This window comes from Acinonyx jubatus, chromosome A1, assembly GCF_027475565.1.
Source record: "Acinonyx jubatus isolate Ajub_Pintada_27869175 chromosome A1, VMU_Ajub_asm_v1.0, whole genome shotgun sequence".
NCBI classification, from domain to species: Eukaryota; Metazoa; Chordata; class Mammalia; order Carnivora; family Felidae; genus Acinonyx; species Acinonyx jubatus.
The window spans coordinates 26399557-26425047 of record NC_069380.1 but is presented as its reverse complement, the minus strand read 5'-3'; the positions used below and the strand labels follow the sequence as shown (position 1 = coordinate 26425047).

Sequence of the window (25491 nt, the reverse complement as noted above, 5' to 3'; positions counted from 1 at the left end):
TTCTTATCTTTTCTTCTGTTAATGTGATGGATCACACTGAATGATTTGTGAATATTGAACCAGCCCTGCAGCCCAGGAATGAATCCCACTTGATCATGGTGAATAATTCTTTTTATATGCTGTTGAATTCAATTTGCTAGTATCTTGTTGAGAATTTTTGCATCCATGTTCATCAGGGATATGGCCTATAATTCTCCTTTTTTGTAGGGTCTCACAGAAGCTTTCCTTCCGTTTCTATTTTTTGGAACAGCTATTAACTCTGCTTTAAATGTCTGATAGAATTCCCCTGGGAAGCCATCTGGCCCAGGACTCTTATTTGTTGGGAGATTTTTGATAACCAATTCAAATTCTTCACTGGTTATGGATCTGTTCAAATTTTCTGTTTCTTTCTGTTTGAGTTTTGGTAGTGTGTGGGTGTCTAGGAATTTGTCCATTTCTTCCAGGTTGTCCAGTTTTTGACATATAATTTTTCATAGTATTCTCTTAATTGTTTTTATTTCTGTGGTGTTGTTGTGATCTCTCCTCTTTCATTCGTGATTTTATCTATTTGGGTTTTCTCTCTTTTCTTGAGAAGTCTGGCTAGTGGGTTATCAATTTTGCGTATTCTTTCAAAAACCAACTCTTAGATTTATGGATCTGTTCTACTTTTTTTTTTTTGATTCTATATTGTTCATTTCTACTTTAGTCTTTATTATTTCTATTCTTCTGCTGAGTTTTGGTTTTCTTTGCAGCTCTGCTTCTAGTTCCTTTAGATGTGAGGTTAGGCTTTTTCTTGTTTTTTGGATTTTTTGGATTTTGGATTGTGGGATTTTTCTTGTTTTTTGAGATTGGCCTTGATTGCAATGTATTTTCCTCTTAGGACTGCCTTTGCTACATCCCAAAGGGTTTGGACTGTTGTGTTTTCATTTTCATTTTCTTCCATATATTTTTTAATTGCTTCTTTAATTGCCTGGTTGATCCATTCATTCTTTAGTTGGATGTTCTTTAACCTCCATGCATTTTGAGGCTTTCCAAATTTTTCTTGTGGTTCAAGTTTCATAGCCTTGTGATCTGAAAATATGCATGGTATGATCTCAATTCTTTTGTATTTATTGAGGGCTGTTTTGTGACCCAGTATGTGATCTATCTTGGAGAATGTCCTATGTGCACTCAAGAAGAATGTGTATTCTGTTGCTTTTGGATGAAAAGTTCTGAATATATCTGTCAAGTCCATCTGTTCCAGTGTATCATTCAGGGCTGTTGTTTCTTTATTGATTTTCTGCCTAGATGATTTGTCCATTGTTGTAAGTGGAGTATTAAAGTCACCTGCAATTACTGTTTTCTTATCAATAAGATTGCTTATGTTTGTGATTAATTGATTTATATATTTGGGTGCTATCAATTAGGGGGCATAAACATTTACAATTGTCAGCTCTTCTTGATGGATAGACCTTATAATTATGATATAATTCCCTTCTTCATCTCTTACAGTCTTTAGTTTAAAATCTAGTTTGTCTGATGTAAGTATGGCTACTCCAGTTTTCTTTTGACTTCCAGTAGCATGATAGATGGTTCTCCATCCCCTCACTTTCAATCTGAAGGTGTCCTCAAGTCTAAAATGGGTTTCTTGTAGACAGCAAAAAGATGGGTCTTGTTTTTTTTATCCATTCTGATACTCTATGTCTTTTCATTGGAGCATTTAGTCCATTTACATTCAGAGTGATTTTTGAAAGATACAGATTTAGTGTCATTGTGTTATCTATAGGTTCTATGCTAGTGGTGATGTCTTGTCCTTTGTCGTCTTTGCAGCATTCCACTCACAGAGTCCCCCTTAGGATCATTTGCAGGGCTGGTTTGGTGATCATGCACTCCTTTATTTGGGAAAGCCTTTATCTCTCCTTCTATTATGAATGACAACCTTGAAGGATAAAGGATTCTTGGCTGCATATTGTTCTTAACACATTAAATATTTCCTGCCACACCCTTCTGGCCTGCCAAGTTTCAGTGGACAGGTCTGCTACTACCCTTATGTGTCTACCCTTGTAGGTTAAGGCCCATTTGTCCCTAGATGCTTTCAGAATTCCCTTTATCTTTGTATTTTGCTAGTTTGCTATGATATGCTGTGGTTAAGATCTATTCCTTTTGATTCTTAAGGGAGTTCTCTGTGCCTCCTGGATATAAATGTCTGCTTCCTTCCCCGGATTAAGGAAGTTCTCAGCTATAATTTTTCAAGTAAACCTTCTGCCTCTTTCTCTCTCTCTTCTTCTGGAACTTCTGTGATACAGATACTATGTTTCATTGAATCACCTAGTTCTCTAATTCTCCCCTCATGGTCTAGTATTTTCTTATCTCTCTTTTTCTCAGCTTTATCATTTTCCATAATTTTATCTTCTTTTTCACTTATTCTCCCCTCTGCTTTCTCCGTCCTTGCTGTCACTGCAACTAGTTTATTTTGTACCTCATTTATAGCATTTCTTAATTTGTCGTGACTATTTCTTATTTCCTTGATCTTTGCAGCAATAGATTTTCTGGTGTCTTCTATGCATTTTTTAAGCCCAGCTATTAATCTTAAGACTATTATTCCAAATTCTTAATGAGATATATTGTTTATATCTGTTTTGAGCAATTCTCTAGCTGTCATTTCCTGGAATTTCTTTTGAGGAGAATTCTTCCATTTCATCATTTTGTTTGGTTTTCTGTCCTTTACGTGTTTTAATAGCTTATTATGTGCCCTGCTACTGTGAGAACTACCATATTAAAAAGGGGTCATACACTCTCCGGGGCCTGGCCCTTCAGGAGGTGTTTTTGGAGTGTGTTGTGTGCTCTCTGTTATTTTGACTCTAGTTGCTTTATCTCCCTACTCATAGTGGTGGTTTGGACCTTCTTCCACTTGTGCTTTGATTTGTTCATTGAAGTAACCCTGGAAAAAATTCAAAATGGGGGTGGTGGTAGAAGAAGCCTTATTCCATACAAAGAGAGAAATGACAGGAGTGGGGAAAAAGAAAAGAAGAAAAAAGACCAGTTAGAGAATCAGAAAAACTATACTATATGGCTTAATCCAGAGAGAAAGAGGAAAATAAAGAAGAAAGAGATACAGAAGAGGTGTAAAAAGAATAGATTTAAAATGTCCCATTAAACAAACCACCAACCAGAATAGAGAAGAGAAGAAATAAGAGGAAGAAAAGAAAGAAAAAAATTATATATATGTGTGTATGTGTATACATATACATATACACGTATACACACACACACACACACACACACACACACACACACAATTGACCAAGAATCAAACCAGAAAATGCAAAAACGCTGGGAGGATATCTGATGCTGCCTTGGAACCAGTGGCTGTGCTGGTTTGGAGGAGGGGCCGTCTGGTTCGGTCAGTGTCAATCTCGGTTGGCAGATGACAGTTACCAGGCACGGAGGGGCGTGGTTTGGTGTAGGTGGGTCCCGCCTCCACTGTGGCCCTCTGTCCTATTCCCTGAAGCCCCACCTAGTTGGTGATGGAGAGAAAAATGGCACACCCAGTCTCTTTTCCCTGGACTGGGTGTCCCAAATCACTGTGTTCAGGCGTTTGTCACAGTGCTGGGTGGTCGCGAGTGGGCTGGCTTCTCTTGCTCTACAGTCATTCATGCCTCCCATGTGCTTGTCTGGGATTCAAACCCTGATGTCTTAAATTCCTCTTTACCTGCCCCTGTTCCAGGGTAGTGCCACTCCACCCAGCCAGGGGACAAAGGGCCTCAGGCTGGCCAGCACCTGCAGGGTCTTTTGTCCTTGGAGAGGCTATATGCCTTCTTCCCACAGCACTCAAGGGAGGGGACTGCTCTGACTGCGCCTCTGAGCTCGCTACCAAGCTGGGGTTCGATCCCCTCCTCCCCAGGTGCACGCACAGGGTGGCTGGCCCCAGTCCAGAGGAAGTCCCACAACCCTGGTTCCTCACTCCTAAGGCTGTTTGCAAGTTAGAAATTGGTTCTTTCTCCATTTTTTCCATTCCCCGGTATGTGGTCCAGAGAGGTTTTTCTCTTGTCCAAATATAATCCTACACTTCCACAGCCTCTCTTTCTCTTTCTTTTGTCTCTCCACAGAGGGGGATCCCTCCCCTCCTTGCCTACGCGGCCCATTTTATCTCTCCCAATTCACAATCACATGCCTATGGCCCACCAAGATATCCCCATGGGCCCCTGGAGATATTTCTGTCACTCTGTAGCCCGTCTTCTGGCCTCAATACTGCTGTGTTTGAGAGATGAAGGAATTTCGGGCCCCCTACTTCTCTGCCATGTTGACTCCTCCAACTCATAGCCATTCTTTAAGACTCAGACCAGGGGTCATCTTTTCCAGAACATTTTTGTTGGTCATTTTCTTGAGTACTATCTTGTGTATCATTTTTTTTTATAGTCCTCAGTGTACTGATTTTTAAATGTTGGTCTGTTTACTTGTCTACTGGTATATGTCAGCTCTATCAGAGTAAAGACCAGGTCTTACTCATCTTCATTTTTTAAATATCTAGTGAGGATTAACACATTGTAATCACCTATATCTATAGAAAGAAAAAAGGGAGGGAAAAGGGGAGGAATCCTTTATTGATCAGCACAAAGTCTGAAAGGATAAAGATAATAAACCATTTGGGGCATTGTTGTGTGTGTGTATTGTCATTTTTTGCCAAGTAGTTTTCTATCTTCAATATTTAGGTGAATTTATTTAAATATAAATTATAACAATACATTAATGTCATTTTGAGGAAAGAATATCTAAGATGGAGATCTGTTTTAAAGTGTTCATCCATGTTTCTTTAAAACATTAGAATTTCCAGTTTCCAATTCATGTAACAATATAAACTTTAAATTATTGCTTTAAAAAACATGCCTTCTATGGGAATGATACATGTTAGAGATCAATATGTGTTTTCAAAACTGTTGATTTCTTTCCACTCCTGTAATAATATATTCTAGTATTTATCTTATATTACACAAGAGCCTTGGTCCCTGACCCCATGGAATGAACTTACTTACATCCCATTAATGAAAGGAATACATTCATTTAATCAAATCACTATGACAGGGATCCAGAGAGTGCAGATCAAACAGGTAGTCTCTTCCATGAAAATTCAATAGCTTGTCAATAGTTCTGTTGATATTTGAAAGTAAAGTAGTAAAAGTATTTTGTTTTGTTTTGGTAGACTCTATTTCTAGAGCAATAGTTCTCAACATTGGCTGCATTAATAGACTTACCTGTTAAGCTTTAAAAATCACCCCAAATCAATTCAGTTAGAATGGCGGCTACGAGTGTTACACAGTAACATCAGTGTACTTGAAAGCTTTCTTGATGATTTTAATGTGTAGCCAATGTTGAGGACCACTGCTCACTGGGTACTTTTATATCTTCAATGTTTAGCTGAACTTATTTAAATAATGATATATTAAAGGCACTATAAAGAAAGAACTTTTGCAATAGAGATCTATTTTAGGGCTTTCAGCCATGTTTTTTGTTTTGTTTTGTTTTGTTTTACCCATCATTAGACTTGCTTGTTTCCAACTTGTAGTAAATTTGAGAATATTGAGTCCAATCTGATCTAAATTTAAAACTTCTTCTCTTCCCAACTTGGACCAGACAGGCATTGTTTGATCCCATTGGCAAAAGGCACACTTACTTACCACTTATTATAAAAGTGGTGGATTCCCCGAGTTAAAGATTTTTAACATAGGACACAAATAGATGTACAAAGAATGCACCTGGGTCCCTCTCCAGTGCGCCTATGGGACTTGGCAGTAAGGGAAACTCACTCAAATGTAATTTCATCCTACTTGCTAATTGTGAATAATGAAGTCATTTGTGCCTAACTCAGGCATCTCATGTCTTCTGTCAACATTCATGAAACAGTGATAGGCTAACTTACTAGCTTATAAGTAGGATTAGATGAATAAATCCCAGACCCAGCAAAGAACAAGCACCCTAGTTACTTGACTCCGTATCTAGAGTTGCTCAAAAGTGGATGGATAAATCTCTTCATGAGGATACTGCATAAACATAGCAAGATATAAAACCCCAAACTAGTTTTCCTTGGACTTTGAATGTTCTTCCAATTGCGTGAATTTTATTATTCTTTTTAGAAAACATAGTACATAGGTTTAGACTTATCTACAGAATACCAGAAGAATCTTACGGAGTTATTCCATGAGAAGTATATTTGTTGTGCCCCTTCAAGTTGAACCACTAGGAAATCTCTCCATAAACATGACGTCAATACATAAATGACCCAGCTTCCATCCATTGTCTCTATATATCCCTACTCTAATAAATCTTTATTTGCTTTCAGATGAAGGGAAACTCAAGATTATTATGCCAAAAATGTAATTGATTAAAACTGTTAGCACCCTGGGGAGTCAAGGTTTAAATGTCTAGTCTCTGCCTTGAGAACCCTTTCTGCCTTATTGTAAGTTAAATACGCCTGACTTGTTTTATTGGAAATCCATGGACATTAAGTTTCATTGGCATTAATGAGACTTTAGTATCTAAAGCAGAGGTAAGAACGCTCAATATTTTTCTCTCATTGCTGAAAGCCTCTGATAATGTTTATCAGAATACTTCGAAAATGTATATTAAGATCTAGTCTGGCATTCTAAATGAGTGGTAATGCAGGTTTGGGTCACTTATGATATCTGACCTTCACTGAGCATAAACATAGCTTTAACACTAACATGGTCATAATTAACCTCTTACTGTCATCTTCCTTTGTCTTTCCCTTTGCAAATGCTTTGTGTATCATGCACATGCATCCACTGGGTGGCAATATGTACTCAAGAATGTATACTGTTTCTTGTCATTACCCCCCCCCCCCCCCCCACCTAACTGAATTTAAGATGTCAAACATTTTTATGTGGAAAATAGCCATTGTATCAAATAATAAGAAAGAGTATTGTCGGAATTCAAGCCCCTAACTAGAAGTGACTACAGACATTTTAATAATGTGAGTACTTCCTGCCACTTACTGACAACCACATTGGCTCTCCTCCCAATATGTCCACAAACACACATTTGCAAAATAAGTGATTCTTCATGCTCTTCCCATCTCTCAGCATTTTATGGATTCATATGTCACTCCTTGAAACATACACATGCCCTTTTTAAATCCCCCTAACCTATTTTTCCAACTCCAATACTCTTATTATCTTCTTATTTCTGTGGCTCTTGCCTGACAATGGACCCTTCCCTTTTTCCATACACATTTATTCAAAAAATCAAATAATATAATGTTAAGAGATTTTTACATATCATTAACTTTGACTACCTAATTTTTTTTCCAGATGAGCCAACTGAAGTCCCAATATAAAGTCAATAATGTTAGTGCTGGACGGGAGATTAGAAGTCATCTACTTAGAGATTCTACATATACCAGTGTTGAGACCCAGAGATCTAGTGACTTTCTTAGGGTCAGCCCACAAGTAGTGATGTGGAACCACACATTTACTCTCTTGACCTTCAGGCCAGAGCTCTTTTCACCACAGAGCTTTGCCTTGTTTAATCATTGATTTATACACTTAACTAATTCACCCATTCAACAAAAATTGTTTAAGTAGCGGCTCTGTTCCTGGCACTGTGCTAAGGTTTGTAGGTACAAATTTGGATAGTTTACACCACTTTAAAAAATTGAATCTAAAATTGGGTAAACTGCCACCAGGTGGCATAAGTCGTCAAATTGGCAAGGACATTTATTAGGCAGTTTATAGGTAACCATTCAGTTTTCCTTCTTAGACATTTTTTTTTTTTTTTCAAACTGAGATGGTGAGAACTAGTCTGAATGTGTAATCCAGACTTCTTTTCTGTTAAGGTGCTGCCAATCTGCCAGCCTCCCAGGTACAAGTCTTTGAGTTATTTTTCTGTTTCATGTTTTGCTGATTGAGTCACTGTTCCTTCCCTCACCTTTAGCTTCTTTATAAAAACCTTCAAGTTAGCAATGTCAGGAAATGTCAGGAAAAAAAAATACCTTGGGCTAGTCTCAGCCTACTGCAAGTTCACTGCTACTTCTGAGCCTTTGTTCCTGCTGTTCCCTTCCCTAAAATTTCTTCTCTTTTAAACTCATCCTTGACTTGCCAGTATCCAACAAATATTTGAATGGTAATTATGGTGATGGTAATATATGAAAGGCCAAACCACGTACTCTGTTTCCATACCAGAATTTGCGATTTCCCTCTCTACCCTTTTGAGAGTAAAGAAGATCTAGTCGGTAAAATGGGTATATGAAAATAGATTGAAGGCAATTACCGGACCATAGTATCAGTCTTGCAGTGGTGGTCGAGAAAGAAATTGGTCCTTGAGTTAGGCTTGAAGGTAACTCAAATAATATAAATGGGTAGAGTCAAAGGTGGTTTTAGAATAGTGAGATGAAATAGCATGGTATTTCAAAGTTTGGCAATTTTAGCATGGGTAGAAGGTACGATGTGTATAGGTAAATGGCCAACGTTGAAATTAAAAAGAAAGGGACAGATTATGAGGGTCCTTGAATGACATGCAAAGAAGTTAGGACTTTGTCCTTTAGGCATTAAAAGTCATTGCAATATTTAGGAAGGAGGGTGACACAAACAGATTTGTATTTTAGAAAGATCATCCGTAGGTGTATGTGGCATGGATTGGAAAGAGGTGAGACCAGATACAAGGCCAGCAGTTAGGAAATGACCATAGAACCTGGTGGGGGGTATTAAGGCCTGAACCAAGGTAAAAACTGTGCTGAAAGAGAGTCAGGGATGGATCTGAGAGCATCAACAGAATTTGACAATATGATATTGTGATTTCTAATAAGAAATATGTATTTGGTCTTTGTCCCCTTTCCTGGCAGAGAACTGCTAAAACTCAAGGAATTTCCTAACAGCAGAGAACCATAAAGGTGTCTTTTTTTACGTTAATGAGACGACTTTTGGAAAACTCCTTTGTAACCAAAGGATGGGGTCTGGTTGCCAGGAAAACTGAGGTAATACTGAAAGGTTTGGGACCGAAAGTTCCCTGAAGGAAAGGGAGCAAGAGCCAGGACTAGAGGTTGAATCAGTCACCAACGGTCAGTGACCAGTGGTTTAATCCATTGTGTCTATGTAATGAACCCAAAATGATGGGTTTCTGAGAGCTTCCAGGTTGGTGAACACACAGGGATTTGGAAGCAGTGGATCACTCAGAGATAGTATGGAAGCTCCCTGCCCTTTCCCCATACCTTGCCCTATGCATCTCTTCCATCTGGCTGTTCCTGAGTCATATCCTTTTATAATAAACCAGTAATCCACTGAGGAAAATGTTTCTCTGAGTTTTGTGAGCCATTCTAGCAAATTTTCAAACTTGAGGAGGGAGTCTTGGGACCCTCCAATCTATAGCTGATTGTGACAACCTGGATTTGGGATTGGCAAATAAAGTGGAGGGGGTGAGGGTAAGAATGGGTGTGGGGGATGAAGACAATCCTGTGAGACTGAGCCTTTAGGCTGTGGAATTGGATGCTATCTCCAGGTACTGTCTTCACTGAGTTGAATTGTAGGACACCATCTGGTGTCGGAGAATTGGTTGGTGATGTGTGGGAAAATTTCTCCCCACAAATTGGAATTGGTTACAGAACATTCAGATGAGGAATAAAATATGAGAGTAAGGACAAAATGCTAGGTGGCCACCAGGTTCCTGGCTTAGGTCACTGGGTGAATGGTGATGTCATCAAATATGATAGAGGATGCAGGAGGCCAGACAGTCTTTAGAGGATGGTGGTGAGTGTCTTGAGTTTACTTTAGGACATATTGTCTGATTATTTTCACTAATCAACTTCATACATTATGAACATATAGGTTAGAATGAAAGATCTCAGTAAAGAAAAACTCCCTTATAAACATTCATCCATTAACATGTCTGTCAAAAATATTTTAGTGCTTCTTTTATGTCTTATAAGGAGTCAAGTACACTAGGTATGTGGACCACACATCCCAAGTTTTCCACAGTAGTTTCACTTTCATATTATTCTTTTCAATAGAGGCAATTCATTAAATGTATAATTAATGTGATTTAATTTTTATGTCTTGTAAGACTTTGCTCATAAGTTCAAAAGCATAAGTTTTAAAAGGCTTAGTAAGGCCCGAGTCCTACCAATAAGAAATCTGTAGTCTAATCTGGAAGAACTCAACATCTATTAAAGAACCATTTAGTGCTAAATTTTGATATTGATTTTGATAAGTGGCTGTCATTTTTGGAAGGAGGAATCAGGGCTAAGGTGAAGCTGGAATTGCAGCAGTGCTCTAATAAGGAATCTGAAAAAGTATCTGAAAAAGCAGACAATGGGTGAGGAAAGCAGCATTAGGAAAAACAGTAAGTTGGACATGGCCTCAGTGTGTTCAATGGAGACTGAGGGCCATGGCCTGCCTATCTTGATTAGTCTTTTGATTCAGCCACAGAGAGTGGCTGATAGGTTGTTCGACTCCTATTCCTGCTTTCCCACACCTACCTCCTCTTTAGTATTCACTGTGATTATTTTTCTAAGGTATAATGAAGATTTCTAGCGATGCAGTTTCCATGATTTCTTTTTCCATTCCCTTGCTGTCTTTTTAAAATTTTCATCTCATTGTGAATTTCCACTTTTCTGACCTACATCGTAAAAGTTTGCTAAATTTTATATTCCCTAATCGATCACCTTAGTTTCTATGTTTGGTAACATTCCCATTTGCCTATGAGGTCCACATGCAGCCTTTTGAGGCAATGTAACTGAAATTCCCATTAGAACTAACTGTGTAATAATGAGATCTTCCAACATATTTTCAAGAGCTATGGACAAATAAATGTGGAAGTGAAACATCCGTAATGTGACAAGGATATGTATCAGTGCCTCCTGCATGGTAGGCATTTGATAAATCTTTTCAAATGAATTGGTTTTATATAATAACCTGTTCATAAGGAAAAGAATGCATCTTTTCTGGCGTATGCTTTGCATAGCACTTTTTACTATCAGAACAAGAAATACAGCAGGAGGCTCAAGGGATAAGCAGTTAGGCCATGGTTCTGGGTACAATTTCCTCTGGCATCTCCTTCAGTCAAGTCAAGCTGACTCCTATGCTCTGAGTGGAGGTGAGGGTCAGGGAACTGGTATGCCAACCCCCTTCTGTCCACCGGGCCCTGGCCCAGAGATCTGTATGAAGTATATCAAAACACTCGTCCAAATGGCTAATGTACACTTTAGCTATCTGTTCACAAATAGGAGTTCTGAATGCTTTGGAAACAGTTTGTTCTTTAAACTTTGTGAGCATTCCTTTTATAATTTGTTTATGCTCTTTGTTGAATAAGCTACTAATGTCTCTGTTAGAGCAAAATTAAAATTCATTTAGGCTCACTTTGATGGTTAATCACAAATTTCATTTTAGCAAAGTCCAAATTAATGAGATTTTTATTATGTATGTATGTATATGTATATAGGGTTACATGTGTATGAATTAAGAATGATAGCAATTTAGAACTGGGAGGAAACATACAGAAGAGTTCTGTTTAAAGCTTACATTTTACCGATGAAGAGATTTGTGACTGGTAAATTATTCTTTTTTCTTGTACTCAAGAGACTAGTTCTATATTTAAACACAATCCAGAAATAGCCTCTTTAAAGACATAATTTGCTACGATTCCATGACTCTGGAGCAGGTTACATGTTACATAATGCTCTTATTTTTATTAGCTGTGTCTTATCATCGTCTGTAAGTCTGCAGGCACTTTGAAAGTAGAGATTTTGTTGTATTTGTTTTGCATTTTACACAATACCTGCTTCATCCCACATCTGATACTGGACTGAACATTAAGCCATCTGTAGGCAGCCATGATCCTATACTGAAATTAAGGAAACAGGCCTTAAGGTGGTAGGTCTCTTGTGAGTTTTGCACATTTTCTTTTGCTTCAGAACATCTGATAGTTTCCCTAGACCTTGTTTGCTGATAGAAACCTAACCAATTTGACAATAGATTTCATATTAAAAAATAATAATAATATAAAAACAGGGAGGGGGACAAAACAGAAGAGACTCATAAATATGGAGAACAAACTGAGGGTTACTGGAGGGGTTGTGGGAGGGGGGGATGGTCTAAATGGGTAAAGGGCACTAAGGAATCTACTCCTGAAATCATTGTTGCACTATATGCTAACCAATTTGGATGTAAATAAAAAAAAAAAAAAAACAAAAGAAAGAAAACAAGTTAAAAAAAAGAAAAGAAAAAAAGAAACCTAAGTTGACAGTCTTCACCTGATATTATAAAGCTGCGTCTCTGCGTTCAGGCCCTCCCATCCCATTGTTTCCCCACCCCAAAACCAACACCTGATTTGGACTGGACTGAATTTACCATTCCCCAGTTTGGATACAAATTAGAATTGTTACCACTGTATCAGGCCCCCTTCCTTGTGCCCCTCAGCTCATCCTCCTTCCTGACATGCTGAGTATAACACAGGCAGCCTGCTGTAATCTCACTCTTTGAGAGCTTAAACTATTGCTTACCTGTCACTATTACACAAATGAAATTGGTGTTGAACAATTTGAAAGAAAAGATTTTGTCATTAATTATTCACTTGACAAGTATTTATTGAGTACCTAATATATACGAACACTGCATGATGTTGCATGTGCTAGAGATACAACAGGGAACAAGACCAAATCCCTGCCCTCATGGAGTTGACATCCTAGTCCAGAAGAAACATGAAAAACAAACAAATGAATAGATATATAATATAAAATTATTGCTAAAAAGTAAGTGCTGTGAAGGAACATAAAGCAGGGAAAAGGAAGAGAAGGTGACATCACTAATCAAAATCACTAACGTGAAGGAAATGCAAATCAAAACCACAATGAGACATCACCTCATACCTGTTTGCATGGCTATTATCAAAAAGACAAGAGATAACAAGTACTGGCAAGAATGTGAAGAAAGAGAGCCTTGTGCACACTTGGTGGGAATTGGTGCAGCCACTGTGGAAAACAGTATGGAGAGTCCGCAAAGAATTAAAAATAGAGCAACCAAAACTGGGTAACTGAAGACATGAATGAGATGCTGGTGGTCATGGGGCCCTATAGACAGCCGCAGATGAACTGCTTCGACCCCATGAAGATGGGCTTTTGTGATGGGCTGTGCAGTGGGTGTGGTGGCTGAGGCACTTTCTGGCACCTTTTCCTCAGGAAAAGGGTTAAAGTGTGGGGTCAGGGGTTGATGGTGGGATCAGGAAAACCATGATGCAGGGTGGCAGCACCTTTGGCACATTCATGGCCATCGGGATGGGCATCCAATGCTAATCAGGGCAGTGGTTGCCCACTACAGCTACTCCTTCCCATCAGTCCCAGCTCACATACTATAATAAAAGGTTTTGAGTAGTTAAATAAGAGCCACCATATGATCCACAAATTCTACTTCTGGATATTTATCTGAAGACAACAAAACCACTGATTTGAAAAGATAAATGTACCCCTATATTCATTGCAGCATTATTTATGATAGCCAAGATGCAGAAACAACCTAAGTGTCTATCAATGTATGACTGGATAAAGAAGATCCACATACACAATGGAATATTACTCAGCCGTAAAAAGAAGGAAATCCTACCATTTACAATGACATGGATGGACTTCAAGAGCATTATGCTAAGTGAAATAAGTCAGATACAGAAAGACAAATACCATATGATCTCACTTATATGTGGAATCTAAAAAAATATATATATAAATAAAAGAAACTCCCCCCCCCCGCCAAAAAAAAACCAAGCTCATAGATACAGAGAATAGATTGGTGGTTGCCAGAGGTGGGGGTGGGGTGGGCAAATGAGTGAAGAAAGTCAAAAGGTTTAAATTTCCTGTTATAAAGTAAAGAAGTCCTGAGGATTTAATGTAATAATGGTGACTATCATTAGTAACACTATAATGTATATTTGAAAGTTGCTGAGAGAGTAGATTTTTAAAGTGATAAAAAAATAGAAAAAAAATGACAGGAGGGAGTGCTGCTTTAGAAAGAATGATCAGGGAAGGCCTCGACTAGAGACATTTTGGAATCATCTGCACAGATGGTATTGACAGTCATCGGACAAGTGAGATCATGTAAGGAAGAAATGTACTTAGTGAGGAGACGTCTGAGGGCTCAACCCTGAGGCATTCCAGCATGAGAGGTAGGGAACTGAAGAGGATTCAGGAAAGAAGGTCAAGAAGGAACAGCCACTGAGGTAGAAGGATAGGCAGGAAAGTGTAGTGTTCTTGGAAGTCAAATTGAGAAAGTACTTCAAAAAGGAGGACAATCAACTTAGACCAGAAATCAACTTTAGAATTTGACAATTAGAAGTTAATTGGTGATCAAGGACACAACAGTTTTGTTGAAATAGTGAGACCCTGATAGGAGTTAAGTTCTAGAGAGAATGAGAGGAGAAGAAAGGGAGAGTGAATGTGCACACTACCTTTGCACTACATTGCTACGAAAGGAAGCAGACGATAGGCAGTACCTAGAGAGGGCTGTGACTAAGAGAAGCTTTGATTTTTCTAAAATGGGAGAAAGAACATCACTTTTGTGTACAGAGAACAAAGATACAGCAGAAAGAAAGCTGATGATGCAAGAGAGAGGGGTTATCGTATAGGCAAGTTGCGGTGAGATTCAGTGTGCGTGCAGACCACATTTCCTCCAGTAAAAGCCTAACTTTCAGCCAAAGAGTTAAGGCATTGCAAACGAAGGCAAATGGGCAATGGTAAATTAACCATTTTGGCAAGTGTGTATTTCATTTCTGCTCCATTTTGCTCTCTCTCTCTCTTAAGTTACTATGCATAATATAAATGAAGTTATACTGATAGTAAGAATGTTGATATACAGAATTTTAGACAGTGACCCTTCAGTGAAATTAATGGTATCTTAATGAATTATTTGTGGTTTCGAATCCTAGAACAACTTGAAATGTACACTCTTCAGTGTATGGTAAATAAACTATCACATCCTTGCAATTAGACCCATATCATTAAAGTAATAGCAGCTTCCCTTTTTGTAGCATGTCTGCTAATGGAGCTTTAGTTTTCTTGAGGAAAGCCTCAGAGAAAACCCAAATGGGAAAAGTATGACCCTACCAACAGAAAATACAACCTTTCCTGTTTGGATTTTTCTCTTTATAGTACTTCAGCTCTTAGTTCCCAGGCATAAATAGGGGTAGAAACTGACCTAAAGTCCAATGTACTTAAAAAAACAAATTCTACAGGATGAGGAATTTCGATGAGATAAATAAGAAACAAGATTTTCAGGACATCACAGTTGTGATCAGAAAGGGGAGCACTCTCAGTGAATATAAAACCTTAAGACAGATGAGATGGATTCCTGTCAGTGTAAAATTAGAGACTTTTAGATTTAGAGAAAGACAATAAAGATCATGTATTCCAACCACTTTATTTTACAGATGAATAAACTCAGTGACCGAGTGATTAAATTACTTAATACGAAGATGCAGAGGTGATTAGTGGCTGTGTTGGGTGAGTTTTAGAATTAACACAAAGAAAACTAAAATATAATAATGATGATAACATTTATTGAGTGCTTTCATATACCAGGCGCCGTGCTGACTACTTTACAGTCATAACCTCAATTAAAATTTACAGCAACGGTTATACAGAACTATACGAGGTGGAAAGTAGGAGATTTCTTAACTGCTACTTAATTGACTTACCAAATTCACTACTTATCTCCATTACCTTCTCTTTAAATAACTGATTGATGCAGGTGCCATGATGAATACTTGAGGCTGGTAAGTTTCTTTCAAAAATTTCTTTCTACTTATCTAATCTGTAATCTATCGGTAGGCATAATCTACATTGGTGTCAGTATCACCTGGGGACTTGTTTAAAAAAACATACCCAGACTCCAAGGCTTGATAGCAAGTGTCCCTCATCCTCTTTGGACTAGTGGCTACTCAAGACATGCTTGTCTTATGGTAAAAGGCAGGAGTTAAGAGAGCAAGACCAATTGTGCAAGCACAGTTCAAACTTCTGTTTATGATACGTCCACGAACATCCCGTTCGCCAAAGCAAAACAAATGGTCAAGCCTAAGTTTAAGGGGTGAGAAAATATACTCTTCTCATTAAGGAGAGGGATGAGGGTGAATATTTCTTAAGCAGTGATCTAATCTACCATCTGAATTTAAAACTGGTATTTTCTTGTTTACAAAAACAATACTCAGTATGTTGTTAGCAAAAGCAGTGCAAATAGCTGACTCGGTACAGTATAATGAGTGACTTTTATTTGTTGGTGTGTGTTAGACGTTCAAGATACAGAGATGGGTGAGACAGTCTCTGCCCTCAAGAAGCTCAGAGACAGATTTATAAGCAAATCAGAATTTAGTGTGATGAGGGCGTCTGGGTGGCTCAGTTCGTTAACTGTCTGACTTTTGATTTCGTCTCCTGTCTCAGGTCACGATCTCACAAGCATGAGATTGAGCCTGAGTTGGGATTCACACTGGGCATGGAACCTACTTGGAATTCTCTCCCCCCCTCCCCTGCCCCTCCTCTGCTCATGACCGTTATCTCTTTCTGTCTCTGAAAATAAATAAACATTTAAAAAATTAATGTGATGAATGCAGCAAAAGCATTTACAACTCTCTAGGGTTAGTGTTATTATTTTCATTTTATACATAAGAAACTGAGTCTAAGAAGGATTAAATGATAAATGTCCAATATCATATAACAATCAAAACTGAAATCCCAAGGTGCCTGAGTGGCTCAGTCAGTTAAGTGTCTGACTCTTGATTTTGGCTCAGGTCATGATCTCACAGTTCATGATATCAAGATCCTTGTCAGGCTCTGTGCTGATTCTCTCTCTCTCCATCTCTTCCCCTTCCCTGCTCATGCTCTTTCTCTCAAAATAAATACACTTTTTTTAAAAAACCCAAAAAACTGAAATCCCACCTTTTTTTAGGGCAGAGGGTTAAAACCCTAAACTCTACCTGTCATTCCATACAACCTTCCTCAGAAAATGAGCACAAAAGTGATTCGTGTAATACCTCATGTGACGCCGGAATCCTTGTCTCCTTAAGACAGCAAAAAGCCAACATCTCAGTGAATTGAATCCTGTGATAAAGGGTACAGAGTGGATTACATATGCTTTCCCCTGCTTTGTAAATCTGCCATTTCTACTATTTGTCTTAGATTCCCCATCAAACTAACCTTTCTGAGATAATAGAGATCTGAGATGCTTGAGGATACTTTGGTCAGTTTTAAAAATATCTGAGTCACAGGCCATAGGCTTTTAGTGGATGGAGTTTTTGTAAATATAAACTATTGTGATGATAAAGGGAAAAACTAAATGGACTACTGGGGCTTCTATTCCTGAGAAGTAAAAAGGATTATGGGCATCAATAAAGTATCCTGAGGGCTAGAGGGTATGTATAATTATGACTTTCAGCTCTGTTAGCCACCATAAGCTATTGCTATAATGTTCAATATCAATACTAGTATGTAATAACTGTTTTAGTATGAAATGGCTCTTCATATTTGTGCAGAAGAATATCCATGAGCTAATGCTTGCAGAACATTCACCATAACCCTGTTAAGGCAAATTATAGGTACCATGTTTTGTTACCATGTTGAGAGAGAGAGAGAGAGAGAGAGAGAGAGAGAGAGAGAGAGAGAGAGAAACTAGGGCACCGGTGTGGCTCAGTCAGTTAAGCATCCGATTCTTGGTTTCAACTCAGGTTATGATCTCCCGGGTTGTGGGTTCCAGCTCCTTGTTGGGCTCTGTGCTGACAGTAGAGAGCCTGCTTGGGATTCTCTCTCTCCTTCTCTCTTCGACCCTCCTCTACTCCTGTGCTCGCTCTCTCTCTCTCTCTCTCTCTCTCTCAAAAATAAAACAAAAAAGAAACTTAAAAGAAAAAAAAAGAGAGATGGAAACCAGCTCTTCACTTGGGTAAAGTAACAAGTCACTGAAAGAATCCAGGACTTGAGTCTAGCAACTACTAGCTTGGATAGTAGACTTTTGGCTCTTGAAAACTTTTGGGGAATGTTAAGGGCACAAACACAAACCCAGCCACTAAGTCTTAATTTTATGTGACCTGTCAGAAACTAGCACATTTAATGCTTAGGCAAGAACCAGGATAATTACGAATGTTAGAAAGGATAAGGAAGCTTGAATCAGAACAATTTTTCTGTGCCATCATTTTATACTGGAGGATGTTTGTGTTGTGTTTGTTTCTTGCAGTGAGTTTCATGTTGGTTCTTTGGGGTCTGGATGTTGGTTCACTTCAGTTATAGTTAATGTAATAATAAATGCCAACATTTTATTGCTTCAATTTACCCTCTTCTTTCCCAATTCCCAAGCTTGTCAGCACCAGAGGGATCCCTTCCATGCATGCTTCGTTCTGAAAGTCCGTCTCAGTATTGAGAGTTTCTTACACAAACAGAAGTCCAGTGAAAGCTGCAGACATTGTTTCCCCTTCTTGATGAATGAGCTTTGGAGCTGAGTTGGACCTGTTCTTCAGGGAGTTCCCACTATTAAATCTGTTAGAAAACACTTCAGTAGACCTCTAATAGAATCTGGAAAATAGTGAGGAAAAAAAAATATACATCACTCTTAACTTCAGCTCTAGATACTCAAAAGAATTTCTTATTTACAGTGGGCAAATATCCTTAGAGAGTTTTAGGAGCTATTCCTGTCTGTGTACATTTGATATAGAAACGAGGGTTCAGGTTGCCTCTATCTCCTAAGAGAATATTCGATTACACAAAAAGGAGGTGAGGTGATGGCCTGAGGTTTTATAATGACTTGTTTATGAACATATGTGAGCAGGCCGCTGGTATAAAGAACTAGACCTATTAAGAATCAATATATTTTCTTTTCGTTATCTTTCTTTTTGTCTTATTCTTAAAAAGATAAGTGGATAAAAAGGCTTGTTGGCCCTCTTTATTTGGATCAGGAGTTAAACATTCCCTCAGCATGGGATAAATTATTGAGAAAGGGTAAATTAAAGAGTTAGAGCAATTTGAAATGAGAATGCTTTAGCCTGTCTTTATGTCAGTAATAGATATTACCTCATGGCAACACTTCAAATTTTCCTCAGCCTGCTTGTAAGGGCTGGAATTTATCAATTCAAGCATTTCCATGACAAAAAGTGGATGTCTCTATCTGAATTTCACATAGTTGCATCTAGCTGAAGGTAATTTTTCTTGCTCTTTATATATATTTAAAAAATTTTTAAATGGCAAAAGTTTCCAAGGGCATTTCTACTTTTTTTTTTTGATCTTTTTTTGGTAAAACTACATGCTTCAATAGTCATTTGCCCAATGAAGTGATTATGTCCTTAATTATCCCCATGACTTTCAGGATTATGGTTTTAAAAATTACGTCCTACAGAAAAATCATGTAACTCACCCTAGCATCTTTTAGAAATTACACCCTTTCTTTAAAAAAAAATCCTACCATTTTTCTCTCTCGTAAAGATTGAATAACTTGCATATCCTTTTTGTTTTAAGGCACACTATTCAATTTCTTTCAGGCCATTGATTCAGTCATTATCCTCTATATAACTATGATTCAACTAAAATTATTATTATAACTTTTTGATAAAAATATCTTTCTTTTATTTTGAGAATTGGATAGATACATTAGTGTCTTTCTTTCTTGTGAGGGAGCCTTTTTGCTGTTATGTAGGTTCCTATTTTATTTGGATATCTCTAGATTTAATTCAATTTAATTTATTTGGATATCTTTAGACTTTATGGTAATGGGACTTATCTTTCCTTTGGATTGACACCTGTTCTGTGCCTTTCCCTTTCTGTACTTTTTTCTACTCATGATTCAGATGGTACCCCTGGTCTACCTTTAGGAGGAGTTAAGTGATCAGGTGTGACGCACATTTCTTTTGTCCTGTAATAGGGAAAGCAGAAATGATTATTTAATGAAGAAGTGTATAACAAATGAAAACTAGAGGTTGAGATGGATGAGCTGCTTTTCAAAGAGCCTTCAGAACGCCAGTATCAGGGCCAGAACCCAACTTCTTCCTGTCTGATTTCAGATCCTAGATTTGTTTATTGGCTCTGTTGTCTCTCTTCATTGACCAGTCTGCGAGGCAAAACAATGACTGAGAAATAACAGGAGGCTAGTTTAGATCTTCCAGGACAGATTTGGCCCTGGGAACTCTATGTCCTTCCCCTAAGCTGTTGAAAGTTCATTGACACTCTGAAGGAAAGACATCAGAATTTTTCATCACTCATCCATTAATTAACACATTAATTTGTGTTACTGTTTACTATGCCAGTTACTGTAGATATGCAGAGATAATTACAGTTAACAGCTTCCATTTATTGAGCGAATTCTTTTCAGGGAACTTTGCATATCCTCTTTCTAATCCTCACAACGATCTTTCAAGAGAGGAGTTGTCTTCCTTTTGCAGATGTGTAAACTGAGACCCAGAGAGATGAAGTGACTTGTCCAAAGTTACACAAGTAAATGGCTGAACTGAGATTTTAACTCCAGTCTGTCTAACTCCACACTCATTCTCTTTCTATTATATCACATAGTCTGCTCATTAACTCTTTCTTCCAAAAATAAGACTTTGTCTCTGCCTTTTAAAGACTTACAAGTATGTAAAAGATCATATATCAGATGGTTCCATTTATATGAAACGTGCAGAATAGGTAAATCTATAGAGACAAGAAGGAAAATTAAGGTTTGCTGAGGGTAAGGGAGTGCAGAGTGCAGAGTGACTGCTAATGGTATAGGGTTTCTTTTGCAGTAATGAAAATGTTCTAAAATTGTTTGTGGTAATGGTTGCACAACTCTGTGACTATACTAAGAATCATTCAATTGCACACTTCAAATGGGTGAATTATATGATCTGTGAACTAATCTCAATAAAGCTGTTATTTTTTTATAAGGTTAACAATATAGTATAGAAGATGGATTTATAAACAGCTAACAGGATACCAAGCAATAGGAAACAGTATGAACAATGCACTCTGGAAGCTCAGGGGAAGGTGTAGTTGTTAGGTCCAGGGAGCTGGAAGATGGCTTTATGAAGTAGGTGCATTGGAGCTGAATCTGAGAGCAAAATTAGAATGGTAGTGGGCAACTGAGGGTAGAGGCTGAGAAGACAGCATGGGCAAAGTCACAGGTAGGTGCAAGGACAGGGTTCTGGGTGGCAGATCATGGGAAGTCATCCAGTTGGAAGTGTGTGAACAGTGAGTGGGGGGACACAGAAAGAAATGAGATTGGAAAGGGGTCTATGTGGAGGGTCTTGAATGCTATGCCAAGAAGTTAGGCTTTATCCTGTACACTCTGATCTTTTTCATGGTGGGAGAGAGTATATTTTACTTTAAAAAATTTTTCAGTTTATTGGGATATAATTGACAACATTGCATATATTTATAGTATACAAAGTGATGATTTGACATTCATATACTATGTGAAGTGATTACCACATATCCATCACCTCACATGGTTACTATTTTTTATTTGAGTGTGATAAGAATGCTTAAGATCTATTCCTTAGCAAATTTCAAGTGCATAATGCAGTATTATTAACTATAGGCACAGTGCTGGACTTAGATACCCAGACTTACTCATCTAATACCGGAAGGCTTATACTCTTTGATTGGTATCTCCCCATCTCCTCTACCTCCAAAACCCTGGTAACCCACCAATCTAGAGAGAGTATATTTTAAAATTGGATCTGAGTTGAGATTTTTCTACATCAGAATTCTACTTTCAGGAAAGAAACACCATACATTAAGCTAAATTAATGTTGCTAACTTGATTTTTCCTGATTTTGTTTTAATATGTATAGTATATAAGTATACATTTCTTTAGGTTTCATATTTGTATAAGTGTTTAAAGTATAAAGAATTTATATCTAGTTGTATGCTTTTATTAAAAAAATAAAATAATATGGATTATTTTAAAAATTTCAATGTAAAGGCAGTTCATAATTTAAATAAGTGAGAAATATTAGTCCAGGAGATAGAATATTAATCAGTGCCTCTTCCAAACTTGACCTGGGGAGCCCCCATTCTCTACAAGGGAAGACTCCTCTGAGTGTCCTGTTCTGCAGAGCTGAGAATCTGTACCTAAATCTCAGTACCACTACATTATAGTAGAATTTTTATACAGTAACAAAATAAGAATATCATAGTTTGTTAATACAAACACAAAATCAGGAAAATCTGACCTGTTAAGAAATGAAAATTTAGATAGTTGAACCATTTTGAGTAGTCACTAGGCATGATCTTAATGTAGGATGGAACCTTTGATATAGATTTTATTTGATGACTGCAAACTTTCTTTAGAAATAGTATTGCTCTAATCACTGCTATGAGTAACATAGGAAATGAATGGCCAAATATCCAGCAACTTTTACCCCTTGTCTACTCATTTGATTTAACATTCTAACAGACTGATTTGGCAAAAAAAAAGATTGGCTGATAATTTAATCCTTGAAAGAAAGAAAGAAAGAAAGAAAGAAAGAAAGAAAGAAAGAAAGAAGAGAAAGAAAATGGAAGGAAAAGGAAGGGAGGGAGGGAGGAAGGAAGGAAGGAAGGAAGGAAGGAAGGAAGGAAGGAAGGAAGGAAGAAAAAAAGGAAGAAGAAGAATTTCACGGTATTTTAAATCACAGGCATTGGGAAGTAGTAATCTTTTTTTCCTTTCTTTGTTTCAGAGAGACTACAATTGACATGACCTTGAATATAAACTCAGGGTCCATTTTCTGGTCAAAAAGATATAGGCACTTTGAAAGTTAAAAAAAAATATACTAAGTTTTCCCCCATCTCCTTCTATGTTTCAACTGTGAACTGTTGTGTCATGATGCCTTTCAAAATAATGCAAGAAGCAAAGTTAGTATATGTTGTCAAAAAAGACCTTGCTAAAATTTGAAAAATTTCTAGGTAACTATGTTTTTATTATCCTTTATAACTTAAAAATTAAAACATTAAAAAATTCAAATGTTTATATGTTCCCTATCATCAACATTTAAATTAAAAGGTCATCACAAATTCAGTAAATAAGTGGGTAAAAGGAATGGAAGGAAGAGGTATTTTATAATTACTTCAGTTTTTACCCCCCAAAATTAAGTTTGTTATCCATACTCATTTCACTTGTTTCTCTTTTATTTTTATTGGTATATCTGTCTTTTTGTTACTCTTTACCTCCTTCATTTTCTATCTGCCTTTCTCCTTTTCCTTCTCGTCTCTCTCTCTCTCTCTCTCTCTCCCTTTTTGCCTCTTCCTCACTCCCTTTTTCCCCTTTCCCCCTTACTGGACCATACTTGGGAATAAAGGGTAAATTATAAAGATAATTTAGAACATATTTTGTGTATTGAGTATGATTTGATATTATTACTCTCTTAAAATGTGATGAATTAAACTTTTTATGTTTTTTCTTCCTAAGAAAGCAAAGCAATTACTTAGTTTTCTTTTATGTATAACCATTGATGAGAATGTTGGACTTCAGTATAAGGGGTGATGGAATCAGGTGTGTGTAGGAATAATACCAGCATGCACTCACTGTAATTTTCTTTAGCTGAGAGAATTCTTTGGGGCTCTAAGCACCCATACCAAGGTGTTTTCTTTGCCTTCTCCCTCCTCCCTACTGTGGTCCTAGCATGTAGTGCTCATCTGGAGTTAGATTATATGAATTTAGTATGAGTTTTGTTTGCACATATAAACTAGTTCATTTTCCCTAATTCCAACATCAGTGTGCACATCTTTGCCTAACTGCTCCTGCATTTGAGAAATAATTAGAAATTGACAGCAGTGTTTGGGCATCCCTTTCTGATATTTCAACAACACTGAAGAGAAGTGGAAGCAGAGATTCCTCAATGTCTCATAGTAAGAATACCCTTCCTTTTTCTTCTAGGACTTCTAGCAATTGCTTCTTAATTATTTGAGACCTCAAATTGCCTCACCAACACATTCTTATTAAAACTCTTGCCCATATAGGAAGTGAAATTATTATTTCTACTTATTGAGACTGAAGAACAGGAAATGAAATCATTATTGTGGTCACTGAGCAAATCAACCTGGGAGCCAGGAAAGGGTCTCAGTAGTACTATAGGGCACTTGACCATTTAGTATCTAAAGGAGGCAAAAGGAGCATGTATAATTATTATCCTTCCAGTGAAATCTCTGAATGAAATTCTCTAATATCTTATGACCATGCTAATCACACTTTTACAACTATAAGTACTAGTTTTTATTTGATACTTTTCCAGGGGCATTTCTGCCAGAGAAGGGATCAAATCTTATTATAAAAATATAATGATGGGGTGCCTGGGTGGCCTAGTTGGTTAAGCATCTGACTCTTGATTTCAGCTCAGGTCATGATCTCATGATTGGAAGATTGAGCCCCATGTCAGCTCCACACTGGTGTGGAACCTGCCTAAGATTCTTTCTCTCCCTCTCTCTTTGCCTCTCTCCCCTGCTTGCACTCTCTTAAAAAAAAAAAAAAAATATATATATATATATATAGATATATCTATATATATCTATATAGATATATCTATATATATACACACACATATATACACACATATATACATATATGTGTATATATGTATATATATATATATATATACACACACATATATATATAATGAAAAGTATAGATAGTAAAACTAATTGGAAATAACTAATAATTTAATTAGTGAGTGACTTAAAAGAGATAATAGTGTGTGTGGTTTGTGTTCTTGAAATCTATGCAGCTAGATATTTTTTGTTAAAAATAAATTTATTCTGAAAGTTTATTTATGGCAGTGGAAAAGTCAGAGTCCAGATAATCAGCATTATTAACAGTTTTATTTGATAAAAGTGAATATTGGTGTTATGGAAAGAGGATGTCAAGATAGTAATCTCCCATGGAACCATTTCCACTTTCTGCAATACATCAATAAAGAGTAGAATTGACAAAAATATACCAGCCACTAATAATACTCAAATTGTTAACGTCGTGTGAGAAATATATTTATTTTATTTCTTTCCCATGGTCAGGCTCAAAGATTGAGGGCCTATGACTGGAAAATGGATTGCTGTGAGAATACTGACTTTCTGATTTAGTCAGAATATCTCCACCCCACCTATCTAAGTAAGTTGGGTGGGTTTTTTTGTTTGTTTGATTTTAGGATCCAAATCTATTGGAATTTAATCCTTTTAGGAAGAGTGTCAGTTCTAGGGATGCTACTAGTTGGAGTTTCTGGTCCTTACTATAGTGCCCTTCCTTCAAAAAGCCTCTGCTTCATTTGTTTTGGTTTCTTTTTCTTTTTGCCTTCCATTAAGTGACTCCCTCTCATGTGTTCTCATTCTAAATTCTAAGAAAGGAACTCATTTTGGGTGAGGTGCCCATCTTTATTTCAATTTGCTTAATTAATGGAGAAGAGGTAATGCAGTACAAATGTAATAGCAGAGGTTGAAGGCGAAAGGCCAGTCGCAAAGAAGAGGCGGGGACTCAGCAGGTTCCCTGAATGTGTCTACTTCAGGATTGCGGGTTTTCAATAATCCACTAATTAGAGACAAGGCATTGGTGGTTTATGAGAGAGTCTGTC

At 37.3% G+C, this 25491-nt stretch overlaps 1 pseudogene; it reads left to right on the top strand.

Moving 5' to 3' along the window:
- Positions 1-800: 800 nt before the first annotated feature.
- On the top strand, positions 801-24421 carry LOC128314142 (reactive oxygen species modulator 1-like; annotated as a pseudogene).
- Positions 24422-25491: the final 1070 nt, after the last annotated feature.